Source organism: Micromys minutus, assembly GCF_963924665.1.
Source record: "Micromys minutus genome assembly, chromosome: 2".
In the NCBI taxonomy this organism is placed as follows: Eukaryota; Metazoa; Chordata; class Mammalia; order Rodentia; family Muridae; genus Micromys; species Micromys minutus.
Genome location: NC_137971.1, coordinates 99,384,433 through 99,396,041, shown reverse-complemented (window position 1 = coordinate 99,396,041; position 11,609 = coordinate 99,384,433).

Below are 11,609 nucleotides of genomic sequence, written 5' to 3'. Positions count from 1 at the left end.
TGGAGTTTGAGAGTATTTTTTCCTTTTCCCTTCACTCAAAAAATCTACTACTTTCTAAATGGTTGACATTCTCTCAGCATCTGGCTTAAAGCTTAGCTGCTACATCCTCAGTAAGAACATTTCTGAGCTACACACTGGGAAGAAAATCCTCCAGGAAATTGTTGTTTTCCCTGCTTACCTTCTTCACTGCTCAAAGCAGAGTTTGTTGTTCTTACTAGCTGGTTGAATTTCAGCATTAGGACTGGTTCCCAAAGGGCTGAGAGCTGTGCTTACACATTTAAAAAGTATATGAAGTGCACACCTATTTTCCCAGTGAATAACAGTTTTCAGATATTTACACAAGGAAAAATAATCTGTAAAATGTAAGCACCTAAAATCATAAATTGCATCATCTTGCTTTAGTCATGTGTGTTAGATTTGGAATAGGGATGAAAATACATATTTATGTGGTAATCTTTAAGTTAGCTGAGGAGCCCAATCCCCATCACCTGAGGTTGTCCATTCTTGTTTGGACAATACCAGCTTTTGCTGCAAGATGTTTTGCCAAGATATTTCCCTTCCTTTGAAAATTAATGGCTTTGTCATCCCCAGGAGGGACCTGAGGCTATGTGGGAAGGTATACAGTGGTTTTCACTGGCAGTTACTTACTAAACTGAATATTCTTAGCTACCTTGTCAAGCCCTAGAATTGTTTGATTTCCTGCAGGAAATGTTTGCTTTTGAAAACTCCGGTGGGGAAATAGCTTTTTCACCTCTGGGCTAGAGAATTAGTTTAACATTGTCTGCAGATGAGATTCATCCCCTGGAAGAGGAACAGAGCATCTAATGAGCTTAGAAACAAATCACAAAAACAGCAGGGAGTGGGTTCCAAATGCTACCCACACCTTCCTTTATAAAACAAACCTGTTTTCAAGTTTGCATAAATTGAAGTAGCCACATACACTGAATTTTTGTAACTGCTAAATCAAACATATACAATTATGTGAAAACACATTTAGTCACATTCTATAGTGTAGATTTTGTATAATTCTGGTTCTTGTGGAATATTTGCTTTAAATACTCATTAATACATTAAAGACCAGACACAAAATTCTGTGTCTCATCTCTACTATGAGCTTTGCTCCTGGCACTTTAATTTATTCAGATACATACAGACACCAGGAGACATATTTACATCCAGCCAAAGTTTGGTTGTCAACGGGCATGTTCATCAACCTAATTCTTCGACTTCAGATTGAATTTATTTACTAACTGTGGCTTCTCCCCCCCCCCCAATGCACACAAACACACATACACAAGAAAAACAACACCGAGACTCTCACACTTGCCTCAAACTGAGCATCAGACATTGGCCTTTGGACATGATTTTTGTGTCTGTAATTCATGAGATTTTATCTCCAAGTTTTCTGAATGCATAATAACATACTTCATTCCTGTTTCTCCTCCAGCTTCATATCTGAAGAACCCTAGTCCCTGAGAATCTGGTACCTGAAAGTGGCTACTAAGATACTGTTTTGCAGACAAAGGGAATAGGTGAATTGGATATGGAATTTGTTTAGGAACTGTACATAAAGTACACCTACAAGAAATGCATGTTATGTAAATGAAACCTGAACAAGAAAACACTTATATAAGAAAGTTTTAGCGAGGACAGACACAATGGGTTGGTACTGGAAAAAGAGAGTAGGTTTTAAGCTTTTCTAAGATACTCCCACCAAGTCCCCTGGGAGAGTTGCTTTACTCTGCCTTTTTTTTTTTCTTTTGGATATTTTCTATTGGGCATTCTCATTTCAAATGTTATCCTCTTTCCCCTAATTCCCATACCTCCCCTCCCCATTGCTTTCATGAAGGTGGTCCCTCTCCCAACCACCCTCTCACACCTAAGCACCTTGCCATTCCCCTACACTGGGAAAACAAGCCTTCACTGGACCAAAGGCCTCTCCTCCCATTGAAGCCAGAGAATGCTCTGCCTTTAAGTATGAAATTAAATTCTTATTTTAGAAGAAAACCCAAGTCATTATAATTACTTTGCTTTGACTATGTTTGTAAGACAATGATACTGACTGTTATTGTCTATACATCTAGAAATCTAACAGTTTACCAACCCCCTCACCCATAAATGACAAATACTGAACCAGGTTTCACACACTTTCAGGCAATTGCTAACTTATTGCAGTAGCTTTCCGACTAGTGTCCCTTCATTTGCCCTGAATTTCTTTTATTTTAATAATCCTACAGCCACAAAATTATTCTGTTTGAAAATAGTCTGGTAGTATACTTTTTACACAAAATCATTCTAAGTTTCTTAGCTTCTTGAAAGTAAAATTAAGTCTCTCCAGGGACCTATAAGCAACCATGTATGATTTGAGCCAGTTCAATCTTTTGCCTCAGCTCCTCTCTTTCACACATTCTTATAATTTCCTGCTCTTTTAAAACCCATGTTTACTTCTCTCCTGATTCTCTAGACACCAAAATAATTTATTTGAATTAATTTTATACACAGCCACTTTGCTGAAGTTGTTTATCTGGTTTAGGAGTTTCCTGATGGCATTTTTTAGGTCACTTAAGTATACTATCCTACCATTTGCAAATTTTGATGTTTGACTTCTTCTTTTCTAATTTGAGTCTCTTTGACCTACTTTTGTGTCTAATTTCTCTGGTTAGGACTTGGAGTACTAGGGAGAGAGTGGGCAGCCTTGTCTAAATTCTGATTTTCTTCAATTTCTGATTTTTCCAAGACTTTTGCCATAAATGGGCATTTAATTTTTTTCAAATGCTTTCTCAGCATCTAATGAGATGATAATGTGTTTTGGTTTTTTTTTTTTTTTTTCCTTTAAGTTTGTTTATATAGTGAATTACATTGATGGATTTCCATATACTGAAACATCCCTGCATTTCTGGAATGAAGCCTACCTGATCATAATAGATGATCCTTTTGGTGTGTTTTTTGATTCGGTTTGTGAGAATTTTTATTCTCATCTTTTTACTATTTTTCTTTTTTTAAATTAGATACTCTGTATTTACACTTGAGATGTTATCCATTTACCCTGACCCACTACCATATCCCCACCCCCTACAGTTGCCTTCACAAAGGTGCACTCCATTTTGATCCCCCTCTCCACCCCATTGCCGTGTCATTCCCCTACATTGGGAAAACGTGCTCTCTCTGGAACAAAAGCCTCTTCTCACATTGTTGCCAGACACTGGTATCTTCAGCTACATATGCAACTGGATCAATAGGTCTCTCAAGGTGTGCACAGAGGTTGGTGTTTTAATCCATGGGAGTTTTAGAGGGTTTGGTTGGTTGATAATGTTGTTATCTTTCCATGAGTTTGCAACCCCTTTCATCTCCTTAGGTCCTTTCTTTAGCAACCTCATTGGGATCCCCGAGTTCAGACCGATGGTTTGCTGCAAACATGTTCAGCTGTATCTATATGACTCTAGAATAGTTCCTGAAGGGACATTTTTATCTGGTTCCTGCCAGTAAGTACTTTTTGGGACCAGCTATTGTGCTTGTATTTGGTGACTGCATATGTGGTGAATTCCCAGGTGAGGCAGCTTCTGAGTGATTTTTTTTTCTTTAATCCCTGTTCCTCTATTTGACCTTGCATTTCCTCTCATGACTTTTGTTCTCTTTTCTAAGAAGGACTGAGCTAAACAAAGAATTCTCAACTGAGGAACATCAAATGGCTGAGAAGCACCTAAAGAAATGCTCAACATCTCTAATCATCAGGGAAATGCAAATTAAAATAACCCTGAGATTCCACCTCACACCAGTTAGAATTGCTAAGGTCAATAACTCAGGTGACCACAGATTCTGGCGAGGATGTGGAGAAAGAGGAACACTTGTCCACTGTTGGAAAGATTTTACGCTGGTACAACCACTCTGGAAATCAATCTGTCAGTTTCTCAGAAAATTGAAAGTAGTACTAACTTAAAACCCAGCAATTTTACTCCTAGGCACATACCCCAAAGATGCTTCAAACTATAACAAGAACACATGCTCTACCATGTTCTTAGCAGCCTGATTTATAATAGCCAGAATCTGGAAAGAACCCAGAAGTCTATCAACAGATGGATGAATACAGAAAGTGTGGTACACAATGGAGTACTACTCCACTATTAGAAGCAATGAATTCATGAAATTTACAGGCAAAAGGATGGAACTAGAGACATCATCCTGAGTGAGGTAACCCAGTCACAAAAGAACACAAATCGTATGCCCTCACTGAATAGCAGGTATTAATCTCAGAAAGCTTGGGATACCCAATACCCCCCAAAAAAATTCACAGACATTATGAAGTTCGAAAAGAAGTAAGGCCAACATGGGGAGTCTTCAGTCCTTCTTGGAAAAGAGAATTTTTATTGAGTAATTTTGCATCAATATCCATAAAGAAAATTCATAAAGAAGTTCTTTTTCATTTTTGGGTCTTTGTGTGGTTTAGGTATAAACATAATTTTGGCTTCAGAGAAGAGATTTGGTAGTATTCCTTCTGTTTCTATTTTGTTGAATAGTTTGAAGAGTGTTGGTACTCTGTCTTCTTTCAAAGTTTTATAGAATTTTGCACTAAATCCATCTTGTCCTAAGGTTTTTTTTTCCACTGCTTTATTTTTTTTAAAAAAGAGGGATACATATACAGATTTTAAAGGCATTTTGGCATAACATTATATGAATATTTTTATCAGTACTTAATTCTTTTAGAGATTTTATAGCATGCACTGAAATCCCACTAGTTACCATGAGAATGAAGTACATGTAGAAGACAAAGTAACATGGAAGCAGATTTCTTGTTGAGTATAGACTAAGCATAATTATCTGTGAATACCAAAAATTGCCACAAGGTTATTATCTTAGCTCTTGGATTATCAATGATTTGAGGTCGAGGTGTACCACACTCTGAGAATGTGCTATACATTTATTTTTTTCCCTAAGAAGGACTGAGGCTTTCATTTTCTTTCTCTTTTTTCTTTTTGTTGGCCTTTGTTTTTCTTGAGCTTCATATAGTCTGTGAGTTGTTTCTGGGGTGTTCAGACCTTTCTGGGGTTAGTATCCAATTACCAGTGAGTGCATATTATGTCTGTTCTTTTGTGACTGGGTTACCTCACTCAGAATGATATTCTCTAGATGCATCCATTTTCTTAGGAATTTCATAAAGCCATTGTTCCTGATAGCTGAGTAGTACTCCATTGTGTAAATGTACCACAATTTTTTGTATCAATTCATCTACTGAAGAACATCTGGGTTCTTTCCAGCTTCTGGCTATTATAAGTAGGAATGCTATGAACATTGTGGTGCATATGTCTTTGTTGTATGTTGGAGCATCTCTGGGGTATATGCCCAGAAGTGGAATAACTGGATCTTCAGGTAGTACTATGTCTAATTTTCTGATGAATTGCCAGACTGATTTCCAGAGTGGTTGTACCAGTTTACAACCCCACCAACATTGGAGAAGTGTTCTTCATTTTCCGCATCCTCGCCAGCATCTGCTGTCATCTGAATTTTTATCTTAGCCAATCTGACTGGTATGAGGTGGAATCTCAAGGTTGAGAGACTTTTGATGACAGCTTCTATTTCTTAGGGGTTATGGGACTGATTAGATGGTTTATCTAATTCTGATTTAACATTGACCCTTGATATCTGTCTAGAAAAATTTCTATTTCATTCAGAATTTTCAGTTTTATTGAGTGTAGGCATTTGTAGTAGAATCTGATGATTTTTTTTATTATTGTATTTACTTACATTTCAAATGCTGTCTCACTTCCTAGTCTTCCCTCTACAATCCCCCTTCCCCTCCTCTATTCACTTTGCCTCTAAAAGGGTACTCCTTCCATACTCACACACTTCTGCCACAATAGCACCCTTCTTCACTGGGGCAACATGTTTTCACAGAAAGAAGCCTTCTCTCCCACTGATGCATAATAAGGCACTTCTCTGCTACATATGTAGCTGGATTCATAGACCCACTCATGTGTCCTCTTTCGTTAGTGCTTTGACAGAGTACTCATTCAGTTGAATTGCTTTCCCATCACAAACTCATGGCTTTATACGTTAGCATAGATACATTATTCACATATTACTTATTGTCCACCAACTATATTAGTATAGAAGTTTATGAAGAAAATGATATTTCATACAGAATTAGATTTTTTGACAATTATTTGATGCTGAAGATTTCAGGGTGCTTTTATATACAAAACAAATCCCAACAACCAACAAACAAAAAAGGTATTCTTTCTTGACAGTTGATTTCATTTAGGATTGCCTGATCATATCATTATGACTGCTGCATTGTCTTTAAGGAAGCATTCTACTATCTTATGCCAGAGAACGCCTTGTCTGTTAGTAATGAGACCTTTACACAAACATAGGTCTAAAATGCTGCCAGAGTTGGGTGTCTCATAAATTGCTATATTTTCTATACCTTCTGTTTTAAAACCATATAACCTGAAGCAGAATTGAGAGTCTGGGTTCATTATTCTTCTTCTGTATTGAAAGTGAATATGATGAAAAAATTTATTGTTTTGTCTCAGACATAGTACTATTTCCAGGGAAAGTGTCAGATGATTCCAATGCTATAGCCATGAAAAAACATTGTCTTAGAGCTTTATATTTTGGTCCAAAGTGGGTAAACTTTAGTTTAGATTTACCAATTGGCTGTTCATCTTACAGGTGCTGTACATAGAATTTAGTTGATTTGAGTTCTGCTTGCCAACTGAAAGCTATAGAAAATATCTCCATATTATTTCATATGAAACATTAAGAATATTCCCTATTCCTAGTTTCTCTTTACAAAACTAATTATACAGTACATGTGAATTTTACTGACTATTACCAATCATTTTATTTCAAAAATTAAAATATTCTTCACAATTTCTCTTCCATCCAAAGCATTCAATATGTGTTGTGTGTATCAAATTCAATTGGTTCAAAATTCAATTTATTTCAATTAGAATAGTTGACCTACATACATAAGAGACTTATTAAATGAGATAGCTTAGTCTTATTTTATTGTAGAGAAAGAAAACTTATGTTGTCTGACTCAGGGTTATTATACAAATGTAGTCACATTCCATCCATAAAGATGCTAAGTACTGCATCCAGTCTCTATCCAGAAATTCAATGATAGTAATTTTATTCCATTCCATGACTATTAAAGAGATTGTCTAGAGGAGCAATAACTCTGTCTTCATGATCCTGCATCTCCTCAGCAATGTAGTTTCTACTTATTGGAATAGAAAAAACATCAATGTTTAACTTTAATTTATTTAGAGTATTCTCCTTGTTTGACCGCATAAAATAAATACCTGTCATAAAATGACCTATGGACAATCTATCTGTAATGGCAACTCAGTGCCATGCAGTCCTTTTATTTTTGATAAATACATTTAAAATACCCACTTGTGAGATATAACAAGGCATGCCGTCTCAGTAAAGAACCTTTCTTCCATCAGTCATATCATGTTACTGAGGAGAGCCATGGGTGGGCATTTATAACTTTAACTGTTACAGCCTGTTTTCAAAATTCACTATTTACTTCCAACTGAGCACAATTAGACTGAAATTCCAAAGCTACATATCAGATATGTGAAAGACGAGCAAGGGAGGAGTGTCTGCCTAATTGAGGTAACGAGATTCTTACCTTCTGTAGTTAGCTGGGTGAAGTGTAAAACATTAATCGTAATGCTATGTAATGCTGGGTAATTGCATGTGGGGAGCTGCCCTTACCTGATCCCAAATCTCCCTGAGGGTGTCAGCTCTACAATACCACTTAGATATTCATTGCTAGTACTGATTATAATAAGGCATTTCCTTTGCATACCCAGAGGTTAAAAACTCCAAAGCAATTTTCACAAATTGTAACATTCTAGGGTAGATGGTATTTGGAGTATAATTTCTGTGCCTTTCCATTTTCTTCCTGTTTGAAAATGTTTGAGAATTTTCTTGTCGATGGGCATTGATTTTCTCAGAGAGAACAACATGGTATGTGCCCTTGTATACCCTTTGCTTTCAGAGAGCGTGGTAATTGTTCTGCTATGTGTGCCCTGTCATCTTCTCCAATTCAATGATAGTTTAAACTTGTCCTTTATCCACCAGTCTGTATGAAAATGATTGGCTCTGTTTTGCTAATTATAGTAATTAGTGTTTAGGAAAAAGCGTGAAAGATGGAAGTTTGGGTTCATACATTACAAGTTCATTCCTGCATCAATTTCTGTGTACTTTAGGAGAAAGTTTATGAGAGGAAACACATTATTAAATGTTTCTCACAAAGGTTAAGGTGCTCGCTGTGCGTAGTAGTTACTGAGATGTGCAGTCTAATGACTGGGTAGGATTTTAAGCTCCCGTATTGGATGTTTAACATTTTCACCTGCATTCATTTTGCAATCAATGCATGGGCATGCCTGCTCAGTACAGGGCTGAGAATATGAGTATTTACTAAATATTTGTTTAATGAATGATAGTGTCGTGTAATCACTCTGTATAGAAACTATGGACACTCAGGTTAGTCATTATTCTGGAATGCTAGATTTGTTTGTAGAATTTGTTTTCAATGTTCTGAGACAGAGTTTGATATGTAGTACAGCCAGGCTTCAAACTCAAGAACAACTTACTGCAGTCTCCTATAAAGTTTAATTCCAGTCATAAATTAGTACATGTAGCCTTTATCATGGATTAGGTACACTGCTTGTCCAATGGCTTAAGGAATAACTGTTACCTCACAGACGTCATTCAACCCCATGGTTTATTTAAGTTTTATCCCCAAGCTTAAACCAGGGGGAATTCCACAGCAAAAATGGGACTTGCTGACTTTCCTTTCAAGTCTTTACTATGTACACCAAAATCTAATTCCAAGTAAGTGTTAAGGCATTGCTATGGGAATGCTTACATGTTAGAGTTTCAAATGTGGGGACATTTTATTCATCACATGGCCATAAATTCTCTAAGTACAGAGCGTATGATCTGTTACCCAAATGTTGAAAAGTGACCTCTTGGCTGCAGAAACACTCTTGCCAGTATTGTTAATACTGTTTCTAGGGTTTTATTCATTGCTCATACAAATATTATTGGTAATCTCACAAGCTTTTTCATATCACATTCCATAGGAAACCTGTTCACTGTGGAGTTATTATTGAGAAAATTACTTAAGAAAATAATATCATTTCTAATAAATAATATGTATTTTATTACATTTTTATTTCTGTCCTTGCCAATAGAAAATAGAACCGAGGGTTAGTTTTAGCTTTCTGTGCATCCTGGCTGGATGTTTCCTCTCCTGGTAGACTGTTTCTTTCTCCTAAGAATGTTTTATTCATTATTTAGAAGCTTCTTAATTTCATGTAATCCTGTTTGTCAATTCTTGGGATTATTTCCCATGCTACAAGACTCATTCTCAAAAAACCCTTGCATGCCTGTATCTTGAACTGTTTTTTTAGTTTTTACCCTAGTTTTCCTCCACTGACTTCAATGTTTCATGTCTTACATTAAGGTCTTTAATTTATTTTCAATTGATTTTTCTCTAGAGTGACAGATAGACCTTATTTTCTTCTACTCCATTGGAGATTATCTGAAAATAGAGAAAGAGAATGAGAAATCCTATTATAAAAACAATTACAACAATAACAATAATAGCAAGAATGTACTACTGACTTTTGTAATTTTTGAAAATAGCAGATATTTTTGAAGCTGTTAAGGTACAGTAGTACCATGAAATAAATTCTTTACATTTATCCTTATTGTAGTAAGACATTGCAAATACATAGGTTCCAGAAAATTTGTGTTATAAATCTTTATTAATAGTCAGTTTAATCTCCTATCCAAGATAAAATTCTCATTTTTTTTCATTTGTTTGTTTTTCAATTAAGGTCGTTATAAACCTCTTATAATTTCCTGAAACCTATTTATGAGTCTGCAAAAACACATTTGTCTTTCATGCTTACTGTTGGTTTCACATATGCTTGGCAAACCAATATCCACAAATAGCTGAGTGGTGTGAGAGGATGCTGTCCCCAGCACAATTCCTACTTAAGACTGTTGTACTTATCATAGAGGTAAAAGACAGAAAGCCCCAGTGTCTGAGAACATGGCATTGTGGCCAGAAATGAGCCAGTGGCAGAAAGCCATCCTCAGACCTTGTTTGGAAATCTGTATGTTTTACTGTATATCTGTCAAACCCCTTCACCGAGGTTCTACCTTAGATACACCAAGGAGGAATGTGGCCCGGATCCTGCATAAAACATTGGAGACTCCCTAGAACTCAGTTCTTTGCTAACCACCCACAGATAACATTTTTCACAAAGATCAGAGAGGTGTTAATGAAACAGACCTCTCTGGCAACCTAGCTCCGTAGTACCTAGCCAAGATTTAAAAGGTCTGGCTGGCGGAAAAAAAAAATAGGCAGACAAATTGGCTTGGATTTGTTGAGGATAAAAAGATGAATGGAGGAGAAGATTCACACATTGAACAAAGACAGTACAAGGCTCACAAGGCATTCATGGTTGGAGTGACGTTGTGCATACCTGAGGACAGCTGTGCTGAAGCTGTTGGTTTCTGCCTCCTGTCTCCAGTTTCAATCCTCATGAGGTGCACAAAGTTTCAGGCCAGACTAAAGAGCAGGCCGTGCCAAAGGAAAAAGTAAAGGTGAATTTACCAGTGACAACTTTACCAGAAAACCTCAACCACTCACTAGCCTACTGGGCCTGATTGAGACAGTATGGGATGCTTATATTAAGAGTTTTTTACAGATACAGGTTGAGCAATGGTACACATATTAAGTTATTTCATTATCACAGCAACCCTCAGCTCCATTATTATGCTCATTCCACTGAACTGATTAAGAATCTGAAGTGAACAGACATTCTTCTGAGGCTTTAAGCAGTAAACATCTCTGACCTGTATTCTCTCACTATGTCTTTGTTCAGTTGCCATGTTTGATTGAACATAATTAGAACAATGAAATGCAGACCCTCCTTCTGCTCCCTGTCCTAGAGTACTGAATCTTGTGTAGAGCGATGTTCATACCAGCAGTTTCACACTGCGCTCTATGACACCAGGGGATGGATCAGTTTCCTTCACTGCCTTATTTCAAATGTCTTGAGAGAACTTGGTGAATTCTCGAGAGAAGATTGATGGTTGACATGCAAATAAATACATGATGAAGATAAAGTAAAGCTGATTTTTAATCTATGTGGCTGCTGAGTCTGTCTTTGTGCCTACTAACCATGCCCAGGTCCTCTCCGAGTTGGGCTAATCAGCTTTATTCTGCAAAGGGTAGGAGTGCATACTTATGTTACTTGACTTGTGGGTCACAACTGCATGGGAAGCAATGTAATTGAATGTAGGGTTAAGGGAATGTTTGGCAATAATGAACATTTGCTTAAAGCAAATGCTCAAAGACAATTTAAACCAAACATGTATTTTACCCAGTTTGTTTCTCTTGATTCACCAGGCTATATCCTCTAAATGTTGATATTACAGAGAAGGCTAGCCATGTCAGAAAATACATTTATTTATGATTTATTATCAAAAAGCATTAGGATTTTATACCTATTTATATTCCTGGGTTCACACTAAAATTTCTTATGTGAGAAGGTAAATGTTTTCAGAAGTTTGGA